This window comes from Pseudonaja textilis, chromosome 7 (assembly GCF_049901715.1).
Source record: "Pseudonaja textilis isolate UNSWEBS1 chromosome 7, rPseTex1.2, whole genome shotgun sequence".
Lineage (NCBI taxonomy): Eukaryota > Metazoa > Chordata > Lepidosauria > Squamata > Elapidae > Pseudonaja > Pseudonaja textilis.
In genome coordinates this window covers 54,892,170-54,905,557 of record NC_141996.1, presented here as the reverse complement: position 1 = coordinate 54,905,557, position 13,388 = coordinate 54,892,170, and the positions used below count along the sequence as shown (strand labels likewise).

At 43.9% G+C, this 13,388-nt stretch overlaps 1 protein-coding gene across 4 annotated transcripts in view; it reads right to left on the bottom strand.

Annotated features, from left to right (window-relative positions):
• Positions 1-13,388, bottom strand: part of AGPAT3 (1-acylglycerol-3-phosphate O-acyltransferase 3) — a 105,047-nt gene that overhangs the window by 90,270 nt on the left and 1,389 nt on the right. The window contains exon 1 of one of the 4 annotated variants that reach the window (XM_087937669.1): positions 7,282-7,355. The exons of the other annotated variants lie outside the window; for them this stretch is intronic. The gene's annotated coding sequence lies outside the window, so the exon portion shown is untranslated. Of the gene's footprint in view, positions 1-7,281; positions 7,356-13,388 lie in introns of those variants that run through there. 4 annotated transcript variants of the gene reach the window in all.

Sequence of the window (13,388 nt, the reverse complement as noted above, 5' to 3'; positions counted from 1 at the left end):
ACACTTCCTTTTCAACTCTCCAAATTCCCTCACCAAGTCCCTTGCCAAGAGCTTCTGTCCTGGTGCCAGTGTCTCAGCTATGCTGAGAACATAGTATTTTCATAAGCAAGAATTCCATACACCTTTTTATGCCACTGGCTGTGCTCCAATTTCACAACCATCCAAGACTGGGAAGAACTTAACATTCTGTACATCAAGGTTCTTTAGAAACATTTTCCTAAAGAGAGCCTCATCATCTTTGCCCTTTAAGTAGCGTGGGCTTTCAAAGGCAGTTTCAGTGTGTGGGCTACTCAGGAAATGGATGTACAATAATAAATAACAGTACCTGCCAGGTAATAAAGGTATCTAAACAAAGACCTGCTTCTGAAAATTGAGTCCATTTTCAGAAATATATAATGTATTAAAACCCACAATAACTAAGGTTCAGGGGATCGTAAAATATTGTAGGACATTACATTACTGAAATAGATAACTTTAACAATACCCTTTAACAAATATAATCTGTTACCTATTGGCTACTCTAACAGCAACCTGGGCAAAAGCATACAGTACTGCAGTGATGGCTAACCTTTTCAACATCAAGTGCCCAGTATCCCCAAAATGCAATACACGTGTGCCCCCATGCATGTGCCCAGCCCCTGTGCACATGCACACCACATGCATGTTACCCCCACATGTGTGTGCATGTCCACCCCTGCGCCCTGCCCCTGCACTCCACCCCTACATGTACCCCCATGCACATGTGCGCGTCTCCCACACATGCACCCCGCCCCCCCCCCACATGCCCAGCAGAGACCCAAAGACCAGCAGGCCAGCGGGGGGCGTGTGCATGTGTGTGCAGCGGAGCTGAGCTGGGATGATGGCTCGCATACCCATAGAGAGGGCCCTGCGTGCTACTTCTGGCACATGTGCCATAGATTCACCATCACGGCAGTACTGAGAAGGGGCATTGGTTCTTACCTGATATGCCCATTCTCTTTGAACTGTGAAGAGCATCCAATAGTGGGAGGTGCTTCAGTCTCTGCGTTCATAGGCTGAGCTTGAATTGAGGAACGCTCCTCCTCCTCCACGTGACTCCTCCATAGCATTCCCCAGTTTTGCGAAGACGAGAGGAAAAAAATCTGTGCACTCATCCTAACTACCTAATGGTTCATTGGCCGAAACAAGACCCCACCAGATGGTGAAATTTGGGTGGGGCTGGATGCTCTTCGCAGCTCAAAGAGAACGGGCGTATTAGGTAAGAACCAACGCCCCTTCTCCTCAGAGCTGCTCAGAGCATCCAGTAGTGGGACATACCAAAGCTGAGTCTGTCCTACGGGAGGGAATCCGTTTGGTCCTGAGCCTCCTCTGGATCTCTAAAAACCCGCTGTAGAACCCGTCTACCAAAGGAAGCCTCTGTTGAGGCAAACACATCAATTTTATAGTGCCTAATAAAAGGTGACAGGGATGCCCAAGTCGCCGCCCTGCAGATTTCGGTTATTGGTGCCTGAGTGGCCCAAGCTGCTGAGGTTGCCGCACTTCTGGTGGAGTGTGCCGTTATACCTCTGGGCACTTGTAAACTTGCAACTGGTATGACCTAGCAATTGCTGCTCTTATCCAACAGCCTATGGTGGACGGTGACACTTTGTGACCCAGCGTTTTGGGCTGAAAGGAGAGGAATAAGGCCTCCAATTTCCTGAATGGCTCTGTGCGCTTGATGTAGATTCGCAGAGCTCGTCTCACATCAAGCGTGTGCCATTGTCTTTCCCTTTCCTGGGATGGCCTGGGACAAAAATTTGGAAGGATGAGTTCCTGTGCCCAATGGAAAACGGAATTGATCTTGGGCAAGAAGGTGGGATCGGGCCAGAGGACCACCCAATCAGCATGAAATACACAAAGGTCCCTTCTAATGGATAAGGCTGCGATTTCTGATATCCAACGGGCGGATGTAATAGCCACCAGGAAAACTACCTTATAAGTCAGGAACTGGAGGGTTGACTCCCTTAACGGTTCAAAGGGGTGTTTAGTGAGTGAAGTAAGAACTCTGTTAAGGTCCCAGGTTGGGTGCCGATGCACCGTTGGAGGGTGTAAATTAGTGGCTCCTCTAAGAAAGGCCCGAATACGGGGGTGATGGGAAAGGGAACCACCACCCTCACAGGAAATAACCGTTGTTAGAGCCGCTACCTGTCATTTCAAGGTATTAGGGGACAGGCCCTTACTGAGTCCCTCCTGAAGGAAATCTAAAATTTGGGCAACAGAAGGAGAAACTGGGTTAATTTGGAACTTGTTACACCATTTACAGAAAATGGCCCATGTGGCGCTGTAAATTCGAATGGTTGAGGGCCGTCTGGCGGCTAGAATAGTATCAATGACCCTGCTAGAGAACCTTTCTCTCTTCAGGCATTCCCGCTCAACCTCCAGATGGCTAATTGGAGCCATTGAGGATCCGGATGCAGGAGGGGACCTTGAGAAAGTGAGATCCTGTCTGGTGGGATCCTCCAGGGAGGGGCCACTGATAGACTGTGGAGGTCCGCAAACCACGGTCGTCTGGGCCAGTAGGGAGTCACAAGGAGTAGCTCCGCTCTCTCGGGTAGCAGCTTCTGGATAACCCTGGGCACCAGTGCTAATGGGGGAATGCGTACAGGAGCCCCATGGGCCAGGGGCAGCATAGCGCATTGTGATTCTCCGCCCCCTGGGATGGGTACCTTGAGAAGAATCTCGGGAGCTGGGCGTTGAGAGGGGAGGCAAATAAGTCTACCACCAGTTGTCCGAATATTCTTGCTGCTTCCTTGAACAGGGATGGGTGGAGGCGCCACTCAGACTGGTCTATGGTGGCTCTGCTTAACCAGTCTGCTTGAGTATTTGATACTCCCGAGATGTGCTCTGCCCTGATGGAAAGGAGATTGTTCTCCGCCCAACGGCAAAGGCGCTCGGCGTCCCTCATTAGTCGTATTGATTGTGTGCCCGTTTATGTGGGCTTTGGCCGTCACATTGTCTGTTAAAATGAGAATGTGTTGTCCGCGTACCTGGAGGAGGAAGCTGCGGAGGGCCAGGTGGATGGCGTGAAGTTCCAGCCAGTTTATGCTGCATGATTGCTCTGCTACAGACCATCTGCCCTGGGATGTGAGTGACCGAAGGTGGGTGCCCCATCCGAATAGACTGGCGTCTGTGGTGATAGTGAGTCTTTGGGGCTCCTTGAAGAAGCAGCCTTTGTTGATGGCCGGTTTGTCCCACCAAAGGAGGGACGTGAGGGCCCTTGGAGGTACCCTGACCATGTGTTTTGAGTTGCTTCTGCCGGATCTCTGGTATGGGAGCAGGAGCCACTGGAGGGATCTGGAGTGAAGACGGGCCCAGGGAATAATGGAAATGCACGAAATCATTTTCCCTAATAATTTAGACAAATCTAGTAGGGTTGCCCTCCTACGTTGCCTGATCTCTCTGACGGATTGTTGGACAGAAAAACCTTCCCTTCCAGTGTGTCAATCACCGTCCCCAAGTGGGTTATCCGAGTGGATGGGGATAATTGGCTCTTTTTCCAGTTTATAAGGAAGCCGTGCTCTTGGAGAGCAGTTAGGGTAGCTTGGGTGTCCTTCACTGCTTGGTGTTCAGTGGGAGATAGGAAGAGAATGTCATCCAGGTAACATTGGAGATGCACAGGAAGGTTCCTGAGATGGGCTGCTAGTGCTGCGAGGACTTTGGTGAAGGTCCTGGGGGCAGAGGCTAATCCAAAAGGAAGGGCTACGTATTGAAAGTGATGATTGTTGTAGCAGAAACATAGAAATTTGGAATGGGAAGGCTGAATGGTGATATGTAAGTATGCCTCGGTCAAGTCTATGGATGTAAACCAGTCCCCTTGTCTGGTTCCCAGGAGAATGGATTGCAGTGTGTGCATTTTGAATTTGCGATATATCAGATAACGGTTAAGACGTTTTAAATCCAATATCGCTCTCCACCCGCTCGAGTGTTTTGGGACTACAAACAGATGAGAGTAAAAACCCCACCCTTGTTGTGCGGTGGGAACAGGTTGGATGGCTCTTATATTGAGGAGATGCTGGATAGCGGAATCCATTAGGTTATGCTTATTCCGGTCTCTGGACAGAGGGGATGTCATAAAAAAATCGGGGGTGGTGGTGGTGGACCGGAACTCAAGGGCAAGACCGAATCTAATGGTGTCCCTGACCCAGGCGTCCGAGGTAGAGGAATCCCATTGGCTGGCGAAGAATTTAAGGTGCCCGCCGATGGGAAGGGAGTGTCCTGGCCTATCTTGAACGCCGGAAAGGCCTGCTACCTGATCCCCGAAAGGGCCTTTTGTAATTGGTGCCCCTTCTGTTCCTGTCTCCTGAATCGGGACGATCCAGGTGTTGACTCAACCTGAAGGCTGGGGGCCTTTGGTACCTGGTGGAGAAGGGAGCCTGGTAGAAGGGCTGAAAGGACCCTCTCTGAAAGGGCTGTAAGGTTCTGGAATCTGACCTGCGCATAAGGGAGGGGAGAAATTTTTTCTTATTGCGTGTCTCCATCAATAAGGGGTCCAGGGACAGGCCAAATAATTTGTTTCCCACAATGGGAGTGGAAGCCAATTTGACTTTGTTTTTAATATCTGCTTGCCAATGTCTCAGCCAGAGCAGACGGTGGGCCGTGATGTATGATGTGATTGCTCTTGTGGAGAATTTAACTGAGTGAAATGTGGCATCGGCAGAGAATTCTGCAGCGGCCGTGAGCTTAGCGATGTCCTGATGCGCCCTGACATTGGATGAGGGGACATGTTGTTTGAGCTGATGGAGCCATCGAATCGATGACCTAGTGAAAAAGGAAGCGGCCGTAGCTGATCTGATTGCCCAGGCATCCGATTGGTGTGCCCGGCGCAAGGCCAGCTCGGCGCGCTTGTTCTCTGGTTTCAGGGCCTCCAGAGCATCACTCGGGGTCGAGGAGGTGGCTAGGCCCACTATGGGCTCGTCAACCTCAGGGGTAACCAGTAATTTAGAGAATTCTGGGTCCAAATTGAAAAACTTTTTATTGTGGCCAGACAGGGTTGGAGGTGCAGCTGCAGAGGCCAACTGTTTTAACACCAGGTCGGAGAAAATGGGTGGGGTGGGGATAACCTCGGCCTCCACCACGGTCTGTTTAAAGATGGAGTCATCTAGGCTCTCCGAAGTTGTAGGAGGGGGTCAGAGGGTGACTGCGTGATTAGGTCCGAGATATTCTTGGCCTTGAATAGTAGGGACTTAAATAAGTGTGGCTTAAACAGGCCCACAATGGCAGACTGGTCGGGGGTAAGCCCCTCGTCTTCTGACATCTCCCCTTCCAGAGGGTCCGCCTCTGATAGGGGTTCGCTATACTGCATGGACCCCAACTCAAACTCTTCATCTTCCCTGATTAGGTCCAGTTCCCCTTCCTCCTCCTCCTCTCCCCTTTCTGTAAGGGGGATGTCTCTCTGCAAGGGTACCTGGCCATGGAGTTGGTCCGCTCTGGGCAAGGATGTTACAGACTGAGCCTCGTGGTCAGAAACCGTCAGGTAGTGACCAGGCCTGGCTATTTGCTGGAGTCTGTCCGCGATCCCTTGGCGGATAGCCACCTCCATCCAGGATCTTACTCGCTCTGGAACCTCGTCTATGAGTGAGTCCTCTTGACAGAGGCCGGCTTCTGTAGGGGTGAAGGTGGCTTCAGGGACCCTTCTGGCCAGTGTTCCAGGGATCAGAGCCTGTTGTTCTTGCAAGGGCGAGCTGCGCCTGGATAAGGAGGGAAAATCTAAAGGAGCAGGGGTGAGCAGAAGTAGAGGGAGTAGAAGGCGGGAGGACTGGAGGCACTGTAAGGGCCTCTTTGGTGCATCTATCAATCTCCCTTTCCAGGGCCTTGTGGCATCTCAAGGCATCTCTCTGGGAGGCTTTGGAGGTCTCCTTAGCCTGTCTGTGCAAGTGATGGGTTTTGGATTTTGCCTTCAAAGAAGGTCCTCTGGAAGCGCTACCATCTGCCATTTCAGTGAGTAATATGAATATTGTATGATATATTAGGAATTAAGATTGAGGCGGTTGGCACACCCAGGGGCCGATCTGCGGGAAGACCAGGTGCCCTGTAATTATTTCACGTCCCCGTTTGTTTTTCTTTTTTTAAAAATTAATTATATATAAACATATATGAATATATATGCATGAGAGATTGAGTCGTAGCACCCTAAAAATTGTTCAGAAGGGTGATAAAATAGTAATAATAACAGAGGCTTGGTGCCAATAAAGAAAGAAAACCAATAGTCCAAATCAGCCGAATTTGAACGCCTATGGCCCGGAGCAATATCGCTCTCCAACAGAACGGAGATAAAAGGAGAGGCAAGGGCCTTAGCAGCCTTCAGCCCAGGCGGAACTGGGTGGTTGCTGCTGTCTGCTACTGTGCCGCTGAGAAGCTGTGGGATAATGCCAACGAATTTCAAAAAGAGGAATCAAACCCAGTGCTAGAAGGCTAATTGTGTTTGAATTGCTCTGAAACAGGCCTACGGGTGCTGAATCCTCAAGCAGATTACACTCACAGTGAAAATAGCGAAACAACAAAATGGCGTCCGGCCACGAGGAGGCTCTCAAAATGGCGGCCGCCAAAAGAGCGAACGATCCTCGGTTCTCTCAGCGGTGAATTTCCCTCCCAAGGGGCAATCCGAAGCTTTAAGGTTGAGAGGGGCAGGGAAGGGAAAGATCAGACCTTCCCGCTGGAGCGGCGTTCGGTGGGGGGGGGATTAATGAAATGACTCAAAAACGAAAGCAATTCAAACTGCAATATAAACGGCACAGAAGAAAAGGCAGGGAAGGAAATTTAGGCTCTGGGAGGTGGTGCAAAGGCACCTGTGGCCCTCCCGTTTGCCTCCCTCTGGGGGCGCAAAAGCACTTCCCTTGGGAGGATAAGGGTCCCAGTTAAGCAGTTGCGCAGGGCTAAGAGGAGAGGATAAATCCAACCTGAAAGAAAGCTGATCTAGGGCTGATTGAGAGAGCTGAGAGAATCCAAAAATTCCTGCTTCGGCCAAGGAGCTAAGAACGGAACAGCCTCTCTCGCACGAGGCTGAGCAAAAACTGGGGAACACTATGGAGGAGTCACGTGGAGGAGGAGCGTTCCTCAATTCAAGCTCAGCCTATGAATGCAGAGACTGAAGCACCTCCCGCTACTGGATGCTCTGAGCAGCTCTGAGGAGAATCTCCTAGACATACAGTACTGACTTAATAGTTTTTGTACAGTTACATAAGAACTATTAAAGTAACATGCTTACTACTATTTTTATGTCACTTGGTGAAATCAAATAGAATATAGTGATAGGTTTGTGCAAACCTTTTAAAGGAGGTGCTTCACAATGCACAAAATCCTGTACAAAAGCACCTTTAACTGAAGCATTAAACATCTTTTAGTGATTCAAGTTTAAAAGCTGTTCCCAAAGGCAACCAGGATTGGCTTATGAAGCAGTTGGGTGAATCTGTAAAAAGATATAAGGGTAGCATAGTAAAGGAAACAGAAGGTGGAGATTGTACAATCCAACTAAGATAATTAAAAGTACATATTGTAGAACAAACCTTAATATACTGGTGTCATATACATGGGTTAAACTCAGAGCAGTCTTTAGGGTTGTGCAGTCCTTGTAATAGAATACATGGATAACCTTGAAGAAAAGGAAAAGGAGATGCTATCTAGGAAACTATCAGACAAGAGAGGTTTTAGCCCCCAATTAACCATCAAAGAAACAAATTGAGAAAGAATTCATCCCAATGGATCTAGCAGCTAAAAGAGGCAGGACTGAAAGTCTGTACTTTCAGACTTACAAGATTCTGTTAATGTAGCCTTACAATTGAGCTCATCTGGTCTTATTCCCTATCTGGTTTAGCAGGAGAGGGGACAGTCCTTAAGAGTCAAAGGTAATTAGCTGCTTCAGTATGTGTATGGGCACACATGTTTGGGACTATATTGCCTCAGCAAAAGACCAGCTGCATGATCCTGTAAAAAGGTAGAGCTGTTTTAAAGACTTCTAAATAGGGGCTATGTGAGATTTGTTTTCTGTATGTCTTCTGAAACATAGTTTGCCTTTGAATCTGAACACACATGAAAATTTGCTGTGGAGGACAAGGAAAATATTTTGTATCTCTAATTTATTTGAAACAGAACCTTGACCAAGAGGCATTATGAAAAATGAAGAAAAAAATCCTACATTTTCAAATGGAAAGATTGAAGTGGCTATGAGAAGAAGCTATCATGACAGCTAAAAAAAGTTAAACAAAAGCCTTGACAAAAAATGATAATTTATGTGACTTTCCAAAGTAAAAGACATAAAAGATATTTCACACCAAGACCAATTTTAATTTAAAAAAAAAAAACAAGAAATGGAAGATCTTTCTAAGATGAAATAAATTACAGCAAGTTTTATAGGTTAGGTAAGAATTGTCAGGCTTGGTACAAGGTTCGACTGATAGTCAACTTTTATTCAACAGAATCTCTCAGATACACCTCGAGGAAATAAATAAATTAATCTAAATCTTTTTACTGCTGACAAGATATACGTTATATATACATTACACATCACACACACGTATTATACAAGATATAGATTAAATAGACAGACAGAAAAGTTGGACTCTACAATACACAAAGTTTAAATCGGCTTAGGAAGCAACTTAATCTATGTTGACACATCATTTCTCTCTATCCTGGGAACCATTCTTCCTGCCTCCTTAGTTTCATTCCTTATTAGGAAGATTCAACAGAAACCACTGAAGATTCAGATGAAAAATCAGATAAGAGATGGAAAGTATATACTGAAGCCTCTATGAATAGTAATATAGGTATCTATATATAGTAACTTCCTGTCTGGTTTGAATTGACAGAGTTGACCCATTCTAAGTTCCATCAGATAATGCCATTTTCTGGACCTTGGCAACATGTCTTCTCTGTAGCGGCGCCTGCTTTTTAGAATAAAGTTTCCAAGTTACGAATGGATCCCACCCTACTTCAAAGAGTCCTGAAGATTTGGCTCTTTGCCAGGCCTTTGAAGAGGATGCCCCTTTCTTTCTTTCTTTTTGTTTCCCTCTGGGGTTGTTTTCTTTGCCATCCTTGTTCATTTGTCTTGTCTATTTTTGGTTTAAAAGTTTTTTTTAACAATTGTAAACTGCCCAGACTTACTGGGAGTAAGGCAGCATACTATTATTATGGCTGGTCAAACAGATGTTTTTGACTGAATTTGGCATTTTTGTCCACTTATCAAGTCTTTTGCAGTGACTAGGGATAGGCAGATATTCTTGTTTAAATTGTAATATTAAATATTACAATTATTTATTAACAATACCATGCAAATATTCCAATGTACCATTGTTGCTACTTTGTCATACCATTGTTTGTAGTTAGTCTTTGTGATCTTCTTGCAGAAGCTAACTAGGTTTCTCAGCTTCTTTACAGAGGAAGCATTTACTGTCTGTGGTTATATTCCAGAGATGTCAAACTCACACCGACACATTGTCATCATGTGACGTATCACAACTTTTTCTCCCCTTTGCTAAACTGAGGGTGGGGGTGGGGGTGGCTGATGCATGACGCAGTCCTGCCCATGACCTGAGAGTTTGACATCCCTGCTGTATTTTCAATTCTGGCTTTATATGAATTTGTTCTTAAGGCTTAGTCTTGTGCTGCCAGAATTAATCCCTCAGTATCTTTCTTGCTCTTAGCCATTGACAGTCATCTCCTCTGCCTGTGTGTGTTTGTGTGTGTGTGTGTGCACGTGTGTGTGTGTGTACACTAGCCATGGAATACTTTGCCTTGCCATATCTCTTTTTTATTCTTCACTTAGTCTTTCCTGTAAATGAGTCTCTCTGATACACAGTAAACCTTGGTGCACTACCTTCAGTACCTCTCCTTCACTGTCCTTCTGATATTCTTCCAGAGTCTTTTTTATTTCTTTAATTGTCTGGTATACTTGCAATATTTTATCTCCACCTGCGCTCCTTGGTAAATATATCATTGTGTGAATGAATGATGTGATTATCTTTTTCTTCCCCTTATTTTAATTCTGCTTGAGGCCAGTCTACTATTCCATATCTAATGACTGGAATTGTCCAGGTGTTAATTGTTTTGATAGTATTTCCTTCATTGACTTTGAACTTTAAAATCTTCACTCTCATGATGTATTTACGTATAAACTTTTTCTTGACTTCAGTATATTTGACACTGTCAGCCTGAAGAATGCCCACGTATTAGTAGTGATCATCTTCATCCAGACTCTTGATTTTATTTCCATGGTGTATATTGATTCCTTCAGTTTTCACAATTTTCCCCATTTATTGTAAGGATGGCACATTTGTCCAGTTCAAATTCCACTGCAATACCTTGGCTGTATATTCAGACAATTCCATTTCACATGGTATTTTCTATTCAGCTTCAGATCATCATGTAAAAGATGTGGGAGAGCCCAGAAGAAGTTTTTTATGTTTGTTAACCATAACCCGACTTGTTCAGTATTGTTCACAGACGAATCAATGCAATGACAAACAGTAGAGGTGATATTAGTACTACTATATGGAGATAATTCACTCAGTAAAGATTATTTAAAAGTACAACAGGACATAAATAAGTTGTGACATGAGAAAACACTAAAATACTGTTTAAAGCCATAGGAGAAGTTAAACCCACAGCTTTAAACATGCATAAAGACTGCGTGGACAGAGAATGAAAACATTCAAGTATATTAAATATATTCTATATTCAAAAACCAAAATGAAAGAAAAATGTGTAAATTATCAAACCATGGCACTAACTTCTCTCATCAAAGTTTTGCTTAAGATTTTATAAAGAATAGAAAGAGAGAGAAAGAGAGAGGGGGTCAAATTAACAGGCAGGTTTTTAAAAAGGCAGAAGGATACAAGATCAATTGCTAACATAAGATGGATAATAGAAAGAACAAAACAACATAGGAACAAAATTTGCTTTTGCTTTATTCAATTATTTCCAAATTACAAATGCATTATGGCTAGTGGGGCCATACCTGACCCGCGAGATACTTAGATCTGGCCTGTGGGGCTGCCAGCATAGGACCAGCCCACAGTACCTCTGCCAACGAAAATGGAGCTCAGGGGGGCTGCGCACAGCCCCCCGAGCTCTGTTTTCACTGGCAGAGGGCGACAGGAGGCTGCTGTGGCTGAAAATGGAGCTTGGGAGCCCATTTTTGCTAGCAGAGTGCTGACACAAGTGAGGTCAAGCTGGCGATGGCCACCCCAGCCCCCCATGATGCAGCCCTCAATGAAATCAAGTTTGATACCCCTGCTTTAAAGTGAATTAGAAGCTACTGTAAAAACATGAGGAAACACAGAAATTTGTAATAGAAGAGTAAACAAGAAAACAGATAATAGGAACAGATGGATAGGATCCAAGAGATTATAGGATAGATTCTAGAAGAGCTAGAACATATTGTCAAGGGATGTTTGAATGGAATTTGTCCATGAAATGACCAATCTGATCCAAGATGTTTAGTTAACTACTTGTGTCATGTTCCAAAGTTCAGTAATGATATATAGCACTTTTAAAGAGCTTTTCTCATAAGGCTATCTCTACAAAGAGAGGAATACACTCCAAATGTGCACACATCTTTCTTCCTAGTATCTTCTTCTTCTTCTTCCTCTTCCTCTTATTATTATTAAATTTTTGAGTCAGTCAATGTGTTCCCAATATTCCTTTCCCAGAACTTTTTAATTACACTTTTGTAAACAATGTTTGAATTTATGCACACAATGACAAATATATAATTATGTAAGGATTCTGGAAGATTTCTTGAATTGACTGCAACTATTTCATTCATTAGTAGCCAGCAAAAAGTACAATCACACACCCATTATCTGGAAAGTCAAATCAATTAGAAAGATAATTCAGAATTAGAAATTCAGAAATAGAAAATATCATTTTTGTTAGCATATTGAACTAAATTGAAATCAAAACTTGAAAATGCACAATTACTCAAAAACGTCTGAAGTAAATTTTTAGGCTAAAATTCTAGCTACATGAGCCTCAAGGGATAAAATGTACACCCCCAGTAACATTCATGAAAAATGTAAAAATATATGCCAAATCTGTTAAAAGTAAATAAGCTCTAGCATACAATGGCGTTATACAATAGATGTGGCAAAGCCAAACGTAAGAAATGATACAAAAAAATTTCTTGTTAACATTAAACCCACGGAACACAGGGAATTAACATTAATCACATCGCATGTACATCTGAACAGAAGAGAGCAGGAAAAAACACCCTTCTAGAAACATACTTCTGTCAAAAGAAAGTACTGTATTTGACATGAAAGTTGGACAGTGAATTAGATCACATTTGAAACCCACTGAATAAATGGGACACGTGTTGAAATTAATGGACCTGAGCACTTGAAGTGAATGAGACTTGTGCAACTAACTGGCTGCAACCCAACAACTATTATTAATAGTTTCAGAAAAGTAGCTGAGGGCAAAATGTAGGTTTTTTATCTTGATGTAAACTTATTTTAGGCTAAGTGCAAAAATGTTGTGGAGCAGTTCAGGCAGAGTTCAGTTCTTCATTTGCTTACACACTAGACAGAATCTTTCCAGACTAAATCCTTACTACCATGAGCTAACTAGGAAGTTGCCTATCTGAACTCTTTCTCAGTGTCCTATCCATTTCCAGATTGTGCTGCCTCTTGCCCCCGTCCCACACCTTTGGGGTGGGGATATGCTCCCTACTTCCCAGGAAACTGCCACGTCACTGTGGTCCTTCACATCAGTGCCCTTTCAGTGGGTATCCTCACAACTTCAGAGTCCAGAATGGACAGTTTTCCATCCAACTTGGCCATGCTAAATATGAAAAGAATAAGAACATCTGTCACATAAATTGTTTCATTTAGAAAACTAAATATTAGAGAACTAGATTGTCCTATCACTTTCTTTCAGATATTATATTTCCATCTGTATATTTATTTATTCTGGGTGAAACGGCATTTGATTACAAGACTCTGTATAATAAAGAGCATTGGAAAGCAAGTATGTTGTAACACCAAGGCCTTAATTCCCTATCTTTGGGTACACATTATAATCAAACAGCACATTGTAATCAAAGAGCTTTTCTGTATGGTATTGATAAACTGACCCAAACACTGAATGACTTACTTTATTTATTTAGAAATTATCTGTCACTACATAAAAGGCTAAAAATTGGGAAATATAGTAGCACCCACATACTCCGAATAGGTGTGAGAAGAAAGAGAAAGAAAGCTAATTATGAATCAGCAACTACTGTACTAAGTATAATTCAAAGTTCCAAGAACTCTTTAGTTCTATTTATATAGCACAAATAGTACAGGCTACAAGGCTACCATAGTATAACACAGCTAATTGGCATAGATGAAAATTTTAATTATAAGTGCACCCCTTGTGGTAATCATGAAAGT